At 45.4% G+C, this 18,259-nt stretch overlaps 1 protein-coding gene across 4 annotated transcripts in view; it reads left to right on the forward strand.

Annotated features, from left to right (window-relative positions):
• The first annotated feature begins 115 nt into the window (after positions 1-115).
• The window catches only part of LOC139059240 (chaoptin-like), a 133,062-nt gene continuing 114,918 nt past the window's right edge, over positions 116-18,259 (forward strand). For 3 of the 4 annotated variants that reach the window (XM_070537387.1, XM_070537388.1, XM_070537389.1), the window contains exon 1: positions 122-230. The gene's annotated coding sequence lies outside the window, so the exon portion shown is untranslated. Of the gene's footprint in view, positions 231-18,259 lie in introns of all 4 variants that reach the window. The other variant, XM_070537390.1, reaches the window with a different exon arrangement.

Genomic DNA, 18,259 nt, shown 5'->3' on the forward strand with positions numbered 1-18,259 from the left:
GGAAACGACGGACAGAATGGATCTCTCCCTTTCTTAAACGATGTGACGTCACAGACCATGCGCAAAGCGAAGCGCGAGACATGTGGAAAGAGCTGGCGGGCAAAAGATTTCCTTCGGGCCATGGGTATACCATGTTATTAGCCACGGTGTATTTGTCCGAAGACGTGTGCTCGACGAGCTCGCTGCCAGAAGCTCCCGTCAGTGGCACGCCGAGAAGCTATTCGCCTGCGGTAAGCAGTGCCCCGATTCTTTCCTCATAGATGGCTGGAAAAACTAACCGATGTATTCGCCCAGCGTGTGCTTTGGCGGTATAAATTTTTACCACGGGAACACGCCCAGACCATAACATACAGTAGCGTTCAAATCGTAGCGTTGGCGCTCAATTCACGAGTTGTACCAAACTCCGCTGACGAGCATTACGTGGCTCAGTGCCACCGTATCACGCCGCACACAAGCACGAAGCCGATAAGCTGCTGGAGCCGCAATTTCACTGCGAGTCAGACAGGTCAAGCTCGTCCGCGGAATTTGGTCCGTCGTGTGAATCCAGCTTAACGCGTACGACCTTGCCATGGAGGTGCATGTGCGAATATATGGTTGAGCTCTCTGAGCATTGAGGGTGCAGACGATCGACATTTACGATCGACATCAAGAAGCTCGATCCCGACTGAACGGTTCGGGATCGAGCAAAATCACGACGCGAAATGCCAGTGTAGCAGCGCTCTACACGAATCTGGCTGAGCTGCGATCGAAAGTACCCGTGCGACAGGGACAGCAATCGATGTGGCAACAGGTTTAAGTGCTTGTTCGCAGTAGTAGCAAACCGCTTTTTTTAACTAATATAAAATAATGTGTCAAGTAGAGAGCTGGCTTTTTGTAATATGCTACTTTCATCACGTAAACGAGAACGTGACCGCATTCGGCCAGGCGGTTGCTTCCTGTGTTCTCGCTCTAAATTGACATGCAGTATAAAAGCATTTTTTGTATCATTTAAGAAGCCAACAAACAATGGCACCAAGGACAATGTAAGGGTAATTACTTGTACTTACTAACTGAATTAAAGAAATGATAAATTAATGATAACGGAAGGGGATGTCTTCAGTTAGTAAGTAGAGGTAATAAATATCGGGTCCCTCGGTTAACCACCTTTCTTCTGGTTAATGACTTTTTTCATGCAATTTACGCATCCAACAGCGCAACAACCCGCCAGCACGAATCGCCTCGGTGGACGCGCACAAAACGCACACACAAAAAAAGAAAGAACAGCTGCAATACATGAAGCTGTCAGCGCGTCCCAACTCCCATGCAGTGTACTTTTTTTGCCCACCAAACCCTATCGCGCGTACCGGAAGATCACGTGACCGTCTCGTCGTGACGTCGGTCGGGACAAGTTTCCTAAGAAGAGGGCCATGTTTTGTTATTTTACGCTAGATGTATATCACCTGAGGAAAGTCGTGTTATGAAGCATGTCACAAAAAATGGCTGTGGCTTAGGTAAGGTTAAGCCCAGGATGCGAAGCATACTAGCCTTTATTTTAGTTGTTGAACCACTGTTTAGCCTGGTGAACTGCTGTTGCTTGGCTATATTTGGTTCGGCTAGACGAAGAAACAACTCATGCATTACTTCTTCGCCTTCAAGAGTGGAACGCGAAAGCGTTCCCGTCGACCCGCCAAGGGGTGTAAGACAATGGGCTACAGGGCAGCGACTACGCGCCCCGCATTGGACGCGGTGAGCGTCGAGCAAAGCAGCGTTCGGCGCGGCAACGAAATGTGCGCCTGAGCAAGAGACGCACGCCTTAGAAACAGCGCGTTTCTAAGGCAACACCGCATTCACTAGAGGCGCTTTTGTACCGCTTTGAAGCGTAGTACTCGTGGCTCAGCGGGACTCTGCCTCTGGACACGGACGCGTTCGGACGCAAGATGTCGAGCTCTGCAAGAGCGGTTTCAGCGGCCGCGTCTGGCCGTGGTAACAGGTCTTCTGTCGCCCCACCGGGCTATCGGTATCTACTACCGACTTTGCCATCAGGCGAAACTATGAAGGAGTGTCTGTTCTTACATTGTGACGTTGCCGGGAGACCATACCGCCTCGAAGACTTCCGTGACCCGCTGCAAGAACTCGGTGTATTGAAAGACGTGACCGGTATTGGGCCCTTCCAAATGACGCATGTGTGGCTCATCAAGCTACGATCTCCAGAGGTGAAGGAAGTTCTGGTTAGAGCGGGAGGCCTGGAGGTAAAAGGGCGCTTTTGCGCCGTCATTGACCCAGTGCAACAAGACATCACACTCAAAGTGCACTGGGTTCCATTCCACGTTACCGGAGAAGCATTGAAGAAGGCTTTCGACCACTATGGCGAAGTGAAAGAAGTAAGACAAGAAGATTGGAAGGTGAGGGGCTTCGAGCAAGCTGAGTCTACCACGCGTATAGTGCGGATGACGCTCCGAGAGAACTTAACACCGGACGCGCTGCCCCATTTGTTCAAGATCTTTGGTGGCTCTGTGCTGGTTGTCGTTCCCGGGAGAGCTCCGATTTGCCTGCGGTGTCGACGCAAAGGACACATTAGAAGAGACTGCAGAGTGCCAAGGTGTTCTGAGTGCCGGGAATTCGGCCATGAAGCACTTGATTGCGTACGTACGTATGTAAGAGTTACTGGCAGCACGCAACCCGACGACGAAGGTCTGGAATTGATGGAAGAAGAGGTAACGGAGAAACTGACAGCGTCCTCGGAAACGCCGGTTCAACAGGTGGCAAGTGTCGCAAAAAAGGTGGCAACGCCATCCGCGTCGACACAGGACGCCACAGCAGGAAGAAAGCAGAGAGAAAGAAGAAGGAATGAAGAAGAGAAGACACCGCCTGCGCCCGCAGAAACGGACCCCGGGTGTGACGCGTTTAACGTGGAGATGGACGCGGAGCCAGAGACGCCATATGAGACGCCGGATGAGTTGGCCACTGAGAAGCCAGCCGTGCCTTCCAAGAGGCACCGAAGCGATGCTCCAGAAGAGGAGACGCCGGCTGACAGTGTTCAGCGCCTGGAGCCGCAGTGGATGGTGGTCCGGTCGACCCGGGCCAAGAAAGGGAAGTCCGCCCCAGCACAACGGTCAGCGTCGCTCACCCGAGAAGGGCAGGTGACGCAGTGACCAACGCGACTGGTGTCGCGGGTGCCCGTTGAAGCTGTCGTGCCGACAGGGACGCTCAGTTTGTGAGGGTTGCTATTTGCTGGGGGCCTTACTGTTGTTTTGCTCTTGCTCTTTGAAATGGCTATGTCGTTAGCTCCATTGCGCGTGGGAACCCTCAACGTTAGAGGTTTTAGGGCGAGACGGCGGCAGCGTCAGCTCCTACGCGTAATGTTGGAAGAAGATTTAGATATATTGGCGATTCAAGAGACTAAAATAGAGAGTGAGAGTCAGACTGATAGTATGGTTGCACAGTTTAGTGACCGCTATACTGTATGCGTTAGTCATGCTGTTGGCACAACGGCCGGATGCTGTATGTTTATTAAGAAAGGTTTGGGTATAGTTGAGGAAACAGTTCTAAGTTGTCAGAGTGGTCGATCCGTGCTGTGCAATTTTGTATATTGCAACATAAAATACCGAATATTATGTGTGTATGCACCAACGAAAGTGAATGACCGGCTAAGTTTCTTTCAAGAAATATCGCATTATCTGAATACAGACAGATGTTTGATAGTGTTAGGAGATTTCAATTGCGTTTTGAGCTCGGACGATCGTTCGAGTGATGGATACTGGGCTGATAAGAGCGTTGTCTTTCTGAGGGGGGCCATTGGAAGAGCTCTGTTGGAAGACATTGCACATTACGCGAAAGGAGGCAATAATCGGCATTATACTCATTTTCAAGGCAATAGCCATGCAAGATTAGACAGAGCTTATCTTTCGCAAGAAATCGCCACAATGTGCGATGACTACAAGGTGCTGAACATAACATTTAGCGACCATTGTTTAGTAGCCTTCACGATAGGGAAAAAGATCACCGCAAAACCTGGAATGAAATGGGAAACATGGAAATTAAACGCGAAACTCTTAAAGGACGACCAATTTCTAGAAAGTGTACGCACAGAAATTGCCAAAGCAAATAATGACTGTGAAAAAGGATGGGGTGAGCGATGGGAGCGATTTAAAGAAGTCGTAAAAATGAATGCCATAGAGCGAGCAGTAGAAGTACGTTTTAAAGAGCGCCAAGAGGAAAATAACCTTAAAAAAATGCTTCAGGAATTTGTGGATGCCGAAACTGCAGCGCCAGGCACATTTATGGAAGAAATAAGGGAAATAAAGAATAAAATTGAGGCTATCGACACGGAAAAATACCGTGGCGCACTTATTCGCGCACGAATGCGAAAGATCTTGGCTGATGAAATGCCAACAAAGCGTGCATTGGGAACTGAGAAAAAGTATGCGAGGAGAAACGAAATAGTTGAGATTGAATACAAAGGGAAAATATCTAGAGATGCCGAAGAAATTAATTATGCGTTTACGGAATATTACAGGGAGCTCTTCAAGTGTAGAATACCGAGCAAGGCTGGGTACGAAAGCCATTTTCTAACCACTCTACCTAGGTTAGACGCCGAAGAAACAGATAGATTATCCGAAAATATCACAGTAAAGGAGATCGAAACGGCCATTGAAGACCTTAACCCTGGAAAATCGCCAGGACCTGATGGCCTAACAGCAGTTTTTTACAAAGCCTTTTGCTCGAAGATAGCCATCTTATTAGAGCGTGTTTTTATGGAGGCGTATCAAAAAGGTCGTTTGCCACCGTCCTTTAAAAGGGCGTATACAGTCTTGATACCAAAAAGCGATGACGCAAATAAACTTAACAAAGTAACAGGCTACAGGCCAATTACGCTGACAAACGTAGATTATAAAGTTTTAATGAAGATATTTGCGCGGAGACTACAAGGGGTTATTGGTGCTTTAGTAGGACCGCATCAGACCTGCGGGATAAGAGGGAGGTCTATATTTACTAATATCCATGTGGCTCGCAGCATTCTTGAAACATGTGATGCAGATTTTAGGAAAGTCGCTATGTTACAAATTGATCTAGAAAAGGCGTTTGACAGAGTATGTCACAATCTCCTGTTTACAATTCTTGGCTATGTCGGTGTTGGATCACGGATAACAGAGGGAGTTAAAATGGCATACAGTAATTGTACAACTAACCTCATTGTCAACCATGAGCTAACTGAAAGGATTGAAGTGCGTTCCTCTGTTCGTCAGGGGTGCCCCCTGTCACCTCTTTTGTTCGCAATATATCTAGAGGCTCTCTGTAAAAGAATTATTGATAGTCCGGATGTGCGAGGATTCAGCCTAGAAGGATGTGAGGTACGTTTATTAGCTTACGCTGATGATGTTGTTGTTTTCTGTGAAGATAAGGAGAGTGTTCGAGCTACCATGACAATTATGCGTGAGTTTTGTGACATGACGGACAGCAATATAAACCTGGATAAGTGTGTCGGCTTGTGGCACGGCCGGTGGCAAACAACGCCGCGTGTTTTTGAAGGTATGCAGTGGAAGCTCACGCCTGGGATTTATCTTGGTGTACCATTAGGCACACATCGAGACACTAAAGACTTATGGAATGGCAAAGTGCAGGAATTAAAAGCTCAAACTGATACGTGGGCTGGACGTGACCTCTCTATATTTGCACGTGCGGCTATCTGCAGAATCTTCTTGGTGAGCAAGCTGTGGTATCTCATGCAAGTCCTGAGTTGTTCCCGATTCAACCTCAAGAAATTCCATAGAGTATTTGCTGTTTTTGTGTGGCAGTCTGAATATGAAAGAACAAGCAGGAACAACTTGTTTCGCAAGTTGGGTCAGGGGGGCTTGTCATTACCAAATTTATACTTAAAGCAACTGATTTCTAGATTTTTGTTCTTACGAGACACGACAAATCCTTTCTTACGAACAGTTATTCAAGTCCGATTGAGCAATGCCTTACCTAACTTTGTTGTCTCGATGAGGGAGGGTGGGTGTTACGCAACGAGTAAATTTTTACGTGAGGTGGTCGTAGCATTTAGATTTTTACACCACCACTTTTCCATAGAATATTTGGCTACAGTCAGTCGTAAGCGGATAAGCTCGGATTTAATAGATATTATGTTCCCAGAACCATTATATCGATTAATGTACCGCGAAGGCCAAGGGAAAGATGTCCTAAAACGTGTGAAGCGAATGATTGTACCAGGGGGAGTGAAAACATTCTTTTTTAAACTACATACTAATACCTTGCCTGTAAAAACGTGGCTGGAAGAAAGAGGGGACTATTTACCATGGGGGACTAACTGTTTGATTTGCAAGAAACCAGAAACTATAGAACACGTTTTTCTGGACTGTTGGAGTGCGGTCTTCTTTTGGGATATTATGCAAAGAACTATTAAAAAAGAATTGCCGTTAACAGCTCATGGTATCCGTTACCTATCCACAGAGCAAGACAGTATACCTTATGACATGTTCTTTCTTCTCGGCCTTCACAGTATCTGGAGAAACCGCATGGCTGTAAGGAATTGTGATATAAATGTGAGAACAGTAAACTCGTATTTTGCTGAGAATATCAGTAAACTGCGGGAAGTTTTTCAGAAGTTAGCGTATGACGATGATCTGTTGTCAGTGATGGATGCCCTTGCCAAAATGAAAGTTTTGTAATCTAAACCGCAAGCTTCAAGCGCAGCGGTGGGAAAGTGAATATTGTCAGATGGTGGGAGCAGTATGTATTAATGTATTTGTTGATTGTCTGGAAATAAAGAAAAAAAAAAGTACTCGTGGCTCAGTGGTAGCGTCTCCGTCCCACACTCCGGAGACCCTGGTTCGATTCCCACCCAGCCCGTCTTGCAAGAGTTGAGCCAAAGCCACTTCTCCTCTGTCGTGACGTCACGGTGTCACGTGATTTCATGGTCACCGCCGCGCCTGAGGAGCTGGGTTGAGCCCTCGTAATATGCTTCGCATAAAATGAATGCATGAATAGCGAGAAGAATGTCTACGTAATTTGCAGTATCATGAAGTGCAATGGTATTATTCTTTTTTTTTGTTTTCGTATGGCCAAAAATCTGAAATTATGCGAACGGTGACTTGCAGAGTGATCACTGAGGCCAGACATGGCACTGAGTAAGGAAAATTTATCAAGATGAGAAGTAAGGATGAAGTCAAGTATACTAGATGAATTAATTGTATGACGTTAGGGCTATTAACCAGCTCTGTTAATGCGAACATAGTACAAGGGTTGACAAAGTCCCTTTCAGCGCTATTCTTTGATGTAGTTGCGGAAAGGTTTGATTAATCTATGGAGGGAAAATTGAAGTCTCCAGATAGTATGATGGGTGGCTGCCGATACCATGTTGCGACGGAACGGAGCGCCTCGTGCAAATCAGCCACAAAGATCTTAGCGTCACGCGATGGGGATGGGGGGAGGTTGCAGGCACCAACCACCTTTGTTGTTAAAAGGCGTTGCTGGCAATAAACGCAAATTCTATATGTGTGTTTGCGTTAATTTGGACACACTGTAGTTGTTCGTGAGCGCGTATGAAAACGCCGCGCCACTTCTGTTAGCTCGATCACGTAGAAAGACACCCACATTAGGAAAAGCCGAAATGTTCTCAGAGCCGTTGATTGTTGGGTTTAGCGATGTTTTGGTTAGAACTATTAGGCTCGACTCAACTGTGTGAATTGAGTGGCTGAGTGCATCAAGTTTAGGCAAAACGCTTCGGATGTTGGTGTAAAAAAACTATAGATTGCAGTGGCGGTTAATATCTCAACTAGAAGCTAGGAAGAGGAAGAGAAAGAGAGACGACAGTTTCAGTGTTTGCACTAAACGTGTACAGCTCGTTACCACTGAACCTAGCCTTAAGCGTGTTCCGATATCCTAAAATTATATTCCTTGAACTTACCAGGAAACGAACTATGTCTCGCAATTTGAAGTGCGCAACTTTTACCATTATAGACACGGACATCGGTGTCCTTCAACTGAATCTTTTTTCACTGAGAAAAGATTTCTATACGTTATACATTGCTAAGTGAATGGTAGTGGCCTGCAAAGTTGTATCACTGAGACTTCCGATACAGTCCATGTATCAGTTTCAGTGTCGTTTAAACCAAAACATACAAAATTTGATCTTTGTGCCCTGTCGTCAAATTAACCTAGCCTAGATCCAATGGACGGGTTCTGGTCTGCCCAGTGTTTAGCCAGCACGCGGTTCTGATCTACTTCGTTATTCACTGGGACTATTGACGAACAATCCTCCTCTATATTGTCACTCTGTGTTAACTTTTGGCGGGTGGATTTAGCTTCATTTAGTAGGGACGTCTGACCTCACGGGGTTTCATTGAGCGCTTCCGTTATGTCACTAGATGTTGCATTTCCTCGTGCATTCAGGGCGGGGTTTTCCTCAGTATCACCTGATAACATCAACAGCTGTCCAAAATCATGCATGATGTCTCAAAAGTATGCATGCAACATGGCGCTGCAACCACAGCTATGGAAATGTGCCGCCCGTTGGCCTGTTAATTCACATTATTCATGTTCTCCTGTGTTGTTTCATGAATAAAACGGTCAGTTTGGCCTATATAACAAGCACCACACGAGAGGGGCAAGCTATGAACAACGTCCTGTTCACATTCGGCATGTTTGCTTCCATGTTTTACTGTGCACCACCGAAAGACAGCTTCATTATTCACACACGGGCGCATGGAATATGCCTCCTGGAGGGCAGAGCAAACAGCCTTTCTACCTTGTCTCTTTGCGATCTTCTTGAAGTTGTGGCTGAGTCCGTGAAAATACGGAACAAGTGTAACGGCACACCTTGAAGTCTCAACGTTGTTCGACACGTCTGCTTGGTTGTGTTTGCCCTTCAGCTTCTGAAGCACGTTCCCGGTGATGGCTGTCAATAAATCCTCCGGGCAGCCAGCATTCCGTAGCCTCGTGACCTGCTTATGCAAACTCCGCTCCATGTGGTCTGACCTTTCGAGAGCTGAAAAGAGGACCTAGAACGTCAATCATCTCGTGACTGTCTTCGAATGGCAGGAATGGTGTGGCACGAGGCCATTTGTCGCTCTTGGCTGGTAGCTCCAACAGACATGGCGGCTTACAAATTCAACCTTTCCATATGCGCAAACTACATACAGGGTGTCCCACGTAAAATGATCCAAGATTTTAAAAATGAAAGGTGCGCCGGAAGCGAATTGAACCGAACGCATAATAATCGCACTGGCCTATAGTAACTCAGGCAATTTGATTGTTTTCGCTACAACTCACTGGTTAATTAAGTTTAATTACCCAACTTTTAATTACTGGTTGAGGATCCGAAGTATAATACGTAGATTTCGTATTACGCGGGCTTTCATTGCAACCCGTAAAAAATGACTACGTGAGACGTATCGTACAGGAAACAACTCGATCGGTGGTTTCTGAAGGTGCTCTACAAATCTACTTATCATACTTGGGGTCTTGAGGCAATAATTATAAAGTTTGGTAATGAAACCTGCTTAATTAGTGAGTTATGGGGAAAACAAAATAATTGCTATGTTTCTATAGGCCATTGCGAACAGTATGCGTTCGGTTCAGTTCGCTTCGGACGCGCCTTTAACGTTTACAATATTGGCTCAAGTTACGTGGCACACCCTGTATACCTCAACAAAACACCATGTTAACGCATTGCTCATCCTAAAGTGCGCCTACCTAAACACTCCGAGGTGGACGTACAAAATGTTCAATTATAAACAGGCTCCATGTAGGTACTTACCAATGAAGTAGCCAGAAACTTTTCACAGCTAGCGTCTTTAAAATCGGTCAAAGGGGTTCGCTCGCTAAAACCGATGTTAAGGAAAACATGTTATAGCATTATCAGTTATATATTTGCGACATCACTACCCACGCACTCTACTTTGGTATCGTCAAGCACGCATTTGACCTTGGAAGGGAGGTGGGGCAGGTGGCTGTTGTAGCACGACCTTTTATGCGAAGTATTCCTGGTACACAGAAATACAGGGGCACTTGCCCAGTATGAACCACCCCCTTCCGCCTGGCTACGCCGCTGGTACGCTTACTCTTCTACGAGCTTCCGTGACTAAACTGTGATCTTTGGCACAGGTTAAGACATGCGTTAAGGAAGCATAGCTCAATGGCTGCCCAGATAACAAACACGTCTTTCAGAATAAAAGCGAATAAAATTTCATCGTTTATTTAAGATCTGCGAGCCGCAGGCATGAAGTATGCACCAAGTAACTCGAACATTTCAAGAAGCGATCTCCACAGTCAGTAATTATGCCACAATATCTTGTTATCAACCTAACTCTTATTATGCTCTCATAATCAAATGCAGTACAGAAACTCGAGCGAATACGTACAACTTGTCGGATACGTGCAATCACGACAGTCTTACGAGAAAAAAAAAAGATTGCAAACTTAACCCAACCATATCAACTCGGCCTCACGGGTTTGTAAGGTTGAAAAGGCTCGAATGTTATTCATTTGATAAAAATATTTCTCGACGATTACGATACTCCCTAATGCGAAATTTTTGCGGAGCTCTGCACGTGTTTTCATTGCGCGATATATTGGCTGGCGCGGAGAATCTGTCTCGTGCGGCACATTGAAAACGGCGCGAAGCGCGGCGCGAGTGCCTCGCTAATCGGGAGATCGCGAGAGGCAGCGCGTGGGCGACCGTTGGGCGCAATCCGCTGCATGCCATCGGTAAACAAACGACGGCGCGCTACTCTGGCGCCATCTCGTAGCAGCCGTCGCCGCGGAGCCGCACTTCGCTTATCTTCACACGCTTTTGCCGTACACTCCTCCTCCGCTTTCCTCCACACGCTCTGTTCGCTATCGCTGTCTTTTATCTCCCGCTGCACTCCGCGTTCGCTCTTTCATCCTTCGCTGCGCTCGTTCGCTCGGTTACGCCGAGGGACGACGCCGACGCGAAACGCAGGAACGGGCGCCTAAGAGCTGCGCTCTAAAACTACCGCACATACGCTCACGCGATCACATTTACAGATATCTGCGCACGCGTGTGCAGGCGTATGTTGTCCGTATACGACACATACTTACCCTATTTATTTAGTATTTTATTTGTTTCGGACATGTGTTACATCACGTGGCTGAGGAGATGGGGAAAAGAGCCACAGTATCGCGGCTTGTCTGCTTGACTGCTCCCATCTCCCGAAAGTACATCAGGAAGTTGTATGCAGCCAGATAATCAATTCGATAAATGTATTTCAAATAGTACTTTCAGCTAATGTCATAATAACCGACTGAAATCTAAAGCTATACACGACTCGAACAACTATTGGAACTGCAAAAAGAAATTGTAAAAGATATTTCCTTAAGGTTTCTATAAAGAAAGTTTTTAATAGGCAAATAATGTAAACTTCGGCCATTTATCCCCACAGTGAGGAATACATCTTGAAGCCCATTCTTCATTTTTATGACGCCTGGCATCAACGTGCCCGAGACGCTCACTGCGTTTCCTTCGGCACGTTCACGACAGGCGTCATTTAAATCAAGTCAAGCAAGGGCTTCAAGTTAAGAGGCATTTATGAATACGGGGGTTAGAGATGACGGAAGAGCCTATATTACAACACTTCCATTCCGTAATTTGTGCGCGGCTGTGGGACATTCTTTGTGTCATGTTGAGCATGTAGTGATTAGGGTTACATTATAAATTCGCAGTTTCCGCAATTGGGTAGAAAAGCTGCCACTACACAATGAGTGCTGCTTACCACATTATTTCATTTTAGCCGGCGGCCCCCGTTTCACAGATTTTGCAAGCGATACTTCTAAATTACGTCATACCTATGATAAGAACGATGATGGTCGTGCAGGGTCATGATGCCACTGGAGAGGTCGGTTACAGTAACAGTGATGCTACATTATGTGGGTGGCGACAGTTAGCATGGCAGTGTACAAAGTGTGTTTATACTTTATGAAGAAAAAGAAACGTATTACCGATTCTTTCTCTCGTAACGCATATCTCATGCGATGTGCACGAAGTGACGCCTCGTTCACCGGGGACGTATTCTGTGGTGATTACTTCGGCGATACTATCGCCTTCGCGTGACGTAGTGCTCAAGCAGCCAATCAACTCATCCGATTTTTCTCAATCAACGAGCGCCTGAAGACGATACTATGGCCGAATGTGATCAGGCCTATGTAACGGAAAGGGGTGTATGTAAAGACGCCGCAGAACAGAATCGCCAATGAGCGGCTCCGATACTAGCTACTTTTCGTCGCACGTATTCCCCGCTCGTATTATACGGGGTGGCATGGTTTGGTCGCTTCTTTGTCCTCGCGTTCCTTTAACTGCATCCTGCGGCAGTGAGGCGCCATCTAGAAAAGCGGGCGCAAACTCGCCAGTCCACTTCACGGATCGGTCACTGAGCGTCGCCTTGCGCGTAGATGAAAGCAGCTCATTCTGGTTCTTTATTCTGCGACTCAGCTTCTATCTTGCTTTGTGAGCATTACAACAGCTACTGATTTAGCAACAGAGTCAGTGATTTCCTCAAAGTATCGCGATAATGCTCCAAAATGTACTGATTTTTGACCTGTTTCAAAAATTAAAGTGAGAATTATAGGTATTTCTGAATTCTGAATTATTTGCGTTCATATTTCGAGGCGGGAGGGGCGGGCCCACGGCAGCGGGTAGACAGCACGCGCCACTGCAGTGGCCCTGTCAGTAGAAAAATTCTTGCGTTGAAATACGTCCTTGGTTATAAATATCGGTCATCCGATATGTTCGGAAGGTGACAAATGCGCTCGCGGCAGGCTTCTTTTTCTTTTTCTTTTCTCCTTCACGGGGGCTTCCGTGTGTCGGCATGTTCACATACTATGTAAATGTTCCCAAGTCAATCCAGGGACACATGCCCGTGGTGTGGTGCAATACCCACACTTTATCACATCACATGGGAGTGCAATACGAATAAGGAATTCCACAAAATAGAAAATCCGAGTGCGGAGCAGTGGGAGAGCGCGCTCTCCAGCGTCGACCCTATATCCTCCAACGGAAGCAGGTGGATCATGCCCGACGAGCAGCCACGCTCAGTGGTGCCCTGGAATAGGGGCGCCAACCATGCAGGCCGGAGATCTTCATCAACGAATAGAAGATCAAGACATCCGGCCCGACCGCTGAATTACTCTTTCTAGAGTAATAAAGTTTACTTCCTCCTCCTCCTCCTCGGTATAGAATATCAGCCCAGAGACGAGTCAGCAGCGCCGTCTGCGCCGGACTGCCAAGCGGCCAGACGTCCGGGATGAACCTCACTGCACGCCTACATTTGCCGAGCAATGCGCAAGGAAACACCCAAATCGCTCATTCTAGAGGCACCTGTGGCTAAACACACGTTCCTCGCATGAAAACGAACGCGAAGATTAAAAGTTGAACTGTATAACTATTTGGTATTAATTACGTTGTCAGATTTGAATTCCTTCATAACGAGTAGTCGTTGTTCAGGCTCCTATTGAGCAAGCGGTATTATTACAATGTTATTTCCAGCATCTGCAGTTCCCCTGAAATTTTTATTCACAAAACTGCGATGCCGCATTCCACCATTAAATCCTTATCTACACAGCGCTCGCTTGACGCGGTCCTCACTCGGTCATTCTTGTGAGGACTCTTAAACTATATACAGATAATCGCTTTTTATTCGGCCGTCAATTCTCTATAAAAGAAACGAAAAAATTATCCAAAGTCCGTTTCGTAAGCTTGGACTTACCCTGAGTTCACCAATTATCCTTTCTCTGTGCACCTGACAGGTGTATTTCCCCGGCCATGTGCAACTTCATTTATATTAATTATTTAAAAAGAAACGCTGCTTATCTAACATCAGTCTTCTCTTTCTTTTTTTTTAAATCTCGTGCAAATTTGCAGACTCGATTCATCAATTTTCCCGTAATCTTGCTTTCTTTTCTCTTTCTCTTCCATCTCTTCTTTTTCTGGCTCTAAATAGGCTCTAATATATATATATATATACATATATATATATATATATATATATATATATATATATATATAACTGACTGCTCAACAAGATGTAATGCTAGTGAAAGAGAAGAAAAAAGCGCACAGGAGAGATCAAGAGAAGAGAAAGAAGAGCGGGCCAGGTCAATTATCCTTGTTCTGATGGAGTGGCAAGCCCTGCGATTGTGCAGCGGATTATCGAAATTTGTGGCTAATAATGTCTTACATAAAGAAGTCAGGTGGCTTTCAATATTGTGCAGATTTCGGTTACTAAAGGTGCAAACATTCTTAAACCTGTTCGAATCCCCTATTAGAAGATTGGAAAACATGTCTGTTTTCCTGCCTGCTTAACTTTTCGGAGTACACTGGCCCCGGTTTCGTGTTCTTTGTACAGGTGGTCTTTGTAAAAGCATTGATTAACCCCGTAAATGTACGTATTTTGGAGATGCCACCTATTTGTGATGTGCGAGAGAGTCTACAAATAATCTATGATGACACCTACCCTAACAATTTAAAATTTATCTCTCAAAATATACTAAATTGACTATTGCAAGATTATTTATTGAGTTTAAGTATAAATACGGTAATCGCAACAGACGCCTCACAGTGTGGAGAAAACTCTAGAATTTGCATTTTCGCTCCTGCTCTAGACTGTTCATTCTCAATTAGGATTCCGGACTACTTATCCGTATTTCTGGCTGAATTTCTAGCTGTAATCTTAGCCTTACGAAAGCTAAATTCATCAATATCGATGGTAGTCATAATAACGGATTCTTTATCTTTATATACATCACTCTCAACAAAGAGTGGTGTTAGCCTTTTACGTACGCTTCATTTTCTAGTGCCTGTCCACATAAATTTAATTAGATTACTTTGGGTGCCTGGTCACAGGGGATTATACATGAACGAGATGGCTGACAGTCTCGCGAAAGCGGCCCTCAATGACCCTATACTATCATTAATTCCGGCATCAGCTTGCCCAACTTCTACTAGATTCAGGAGATATGCAATTGCTCCAGACTTTTTGAATCCGGGGATAGCAAAATTTCTCAGAATATTGACGCCTCCTATTCCCTTAGGCCAAAAATTCCTTTCACACCAGAAAAACTGAAGTAATTATTGCTCGGTTATGCTGTCTAACACCATTATTAAACTTTTATCGTCACAGGGCTGGTCTGGCACCTTCCCATCTGTGCCCATACTGTGCAGCAGATGAAATCATCCATCATTTTTTCTTATTCTGCCACCGTTTTTTCGCTTTAAGAAAAAAAAAAACATTTTAGGACCAACGTTCACGCAACTTGGTTTAACTTTCTCCATTTTAAGTATCCTTTCTCTAGGAGCCTCCTTTCTTGGCAACTACCACAGGGATGTCTGCTCGGCGGTGGAGAAATTTATAGTTGTTTCAAGACGTTTTTCTTAAGTTCTTCAAACATTATTTTTATCCGTTTCCACATGACACTTTTACCAGTTTTTGTAATACCAACATCTTCCTAACACCATCCGAATCTTGGCCATCCCCCGCAGTGGGTACGCGCCATCGGAGCAGGATATCCAATCCAATCCAGTTACGTTTGATTAAACAAAATGTTTCATTTTGGTGCAGTCATGGTTTTGAACCATGTGGGTGTAATTCACCATCGCCCGACATCAAGATTGTCGTCTACTGGTGAAGAACTACCAGGAAGATGGAGGTGATGCCATCGAATTACCTGAAAAGGTCTGCGGCATTGGATGAGCGCCTGAAGTCCCTGAAAGACGTTCCTGGCGACTTTTTACGAGACAATGACCAAGAGAGCAACAACAGTAGCCTAAGCTGTACCATTGGATCCCCGGAAGACCAGGGATCCTATGACCGCAACACTACAGCGAATTATGTTGAAATTCACTCAACCAAAGAGAAGACTTGGCTACCGGGGCAAGCAAACGAGCTGGTAAGTCCGGACTTTTAATTCTGTTCGGAAACACCAAAAGAAAGCGTTCACATGGCGAAGTCTGCGGCAGGCCTACTATACGCACAAATGAACGTCAATGGAAGCGTCATTGAAGTATTAATTGGCACTGGAGCATCAGTTGGCATATCTAATTCTCTAGTGATGCCTCAAGACCAAGCATTTAGTGGCAAAGTTGTCAAAGTACACAGTTACGTTGGAACTTCTTGAGCAATATAGACAAGTGGGCAAGCGTGTCCGTGCAATTTCAAACAAAGAAAACTACTGTAGAAGCACTACTGGTTCGTGACGCCGCGTTTAATTTTATACTTGCACGCCCTGACGTGAAGAAATTAAAAATAAATATGTCACGGCGCGATGGAGTCGTTGTAGAAACCCCAGTCGAGACGTCCCAGTTGAATGGTTGTGCAACCTTTCAAACACGCGTGGAGTTGGTCAGAGAGAGTTCACATGTACCAACACAATTCCCGGAGCTGATATACATCGGAGTTTACCCTCTTGCAGCGAAAGTAAGAAGTTCCATTCGTACTCGACGACACGTCACCTGTTAAAAAAAGCCCTATGGGATGTCCCATATAAAAAAAAAGAGAAATGGCTATAAGAAGAGTTGCAAGGCTTGCTATGGGCTGAAGTTATTCGACCATGAACGTCTACCTTTGCAACTCCGGTTACAATTGTGCCCAAATGTGATAGAACTTTAAATATATGCCCTGATTATAGACTTGTAAACCGTCCGACTGATTTATGACCGTACGCGATGCCAAGGATCGACGATATCATTGACGAGACAGGCGGATGTACATCGTTTTCCCGCATCGACCTTTACAAAGGGTATTGGCAGATTCCGTTTCAAGAAGACTACAAGCAATTCACGGCGTTTGTTACTCCTTTCAGTACTTTGGAGTACAAACGACTCCCTTTCGGTTGGGAAAATTTCGGTGCATCGTTTCAGAAGATCATGAACAGCGTGTTTAATGAATTTACCGGGATTTTCTGCAACGTGTATGTGGATGACATAATCATTTATTCGGAGACTCGTGATGACCACTGCTCGTATCTATCCCGGGTACTAGGGGCAGTTGGCAAAGCTGGGCTAAAGATTAACTTAAGAAAGAGTGAATTCTTTAAGAACACCGTTGTCTTCCTAGGGAGAGTATTTGACGGACAAACAAAAAGCACAAAAGAAAGGTCCGTCAAGCGCATCTCGCAGCTGACCAAACCGCATGATGTGCATTCTCTTCGAGTGTTCCTGGGTCTCGCTGGACATTTTAGGGCTTTTATAACAGACTACGACCTAAAAACCAAATGCCGAACATTGTTGGCACAAAAAGAGACTCCATTTCTGTGGTCTAATGAATGCGAAGAGACCTATCACCAGCTCATAAAAATTATATCGTCTGACCCGGTGCTGACAATGCCGGATTTTTCGAAGTCCTTCGAGTTAAACACCGACGCTTCCCATGATAATACTGGCGCTGTACTATACCAGTGGGACGAGAGTGAGCATCCGAAGAGACGGCTCAAGTGATTGGCTATTAGTCATACACACTGACCAAGGCAGCAGTTAACTGCACAACGACGGAAAAAGAAGCATTGGTAGTCGTAATGGCCTTTCGTTATTTCAGGACGTACCTGAAAGGCAAGCGCTTCAACCTATTCACCAACAGCCAAGCCCTGACATACATTCTTAACCTCTTGCAACGTAAAGGGAGACTGGCCAAGTGGGTGAGCGAAATGCAGCAGTTTGCCTTCGATGTCGCTCACAGGCCAGGAGAAATATAGATCACTTACTCGTGACGCCTGCGACAGAAAGGATGTTCCCCATCCGTCGCCAAGTTTTGTGTATGGTGGCGCTGGCAAACACTTCCAAGATTAGTTCTAGCAGTAAAACATAAATACTCAAGAAAGTGGATGGGAAAACGGCGCCGTGATAGCTCAATTGATAGAGCAACGCACGTGCAGTGCGAACGCGTGGGATCGTTTCCCACCTGCTGCAAGTTGTTTTTTCATCTATTTTCATTTCCATTAATTTATCATTTCTTTCATTCATTTACGAAGTACATATAATTTCCCGTATGTTTTCCTTCGTGTCATTGTTTGTTGGCTTCTTATGACATGAAAAATCAGCCGTTCCTTTCTGTGAAGGGGGCTGACCAGCGAAGCTGCTTAGCACAACACACGGAGGGGAAACATAATTTTGAACAAAGGTGCTAACTCGTTTATTGTCTTGATGAGTGGTCATCTTGACTAAAGGTACGCACACTTATTTATTGCCTTGATTGGGGGTCATTATTTCACTCGCAACTGCAATTACATTCTTTGATAAGGTCAAATCGATGCACGTACGCCTTGGCTGGTC

The sequence above is a fragment of the Dermacentor albipictus genome, chromosome 4 (assembly GCF_038994185.2).
Source record: "Dermacentor albipictus isolate Rhodes 1998 colony chromosome 4, USDA_Dalb.pri_finalv2, whole genome shotgun sequence".
Taxonomy (NCBI): Eukaryota; Metazoa; Arthropoda; class Arachnida; order Ixodida; family Ixodidae; genus Dermacentor; species Dermacentor albipictus.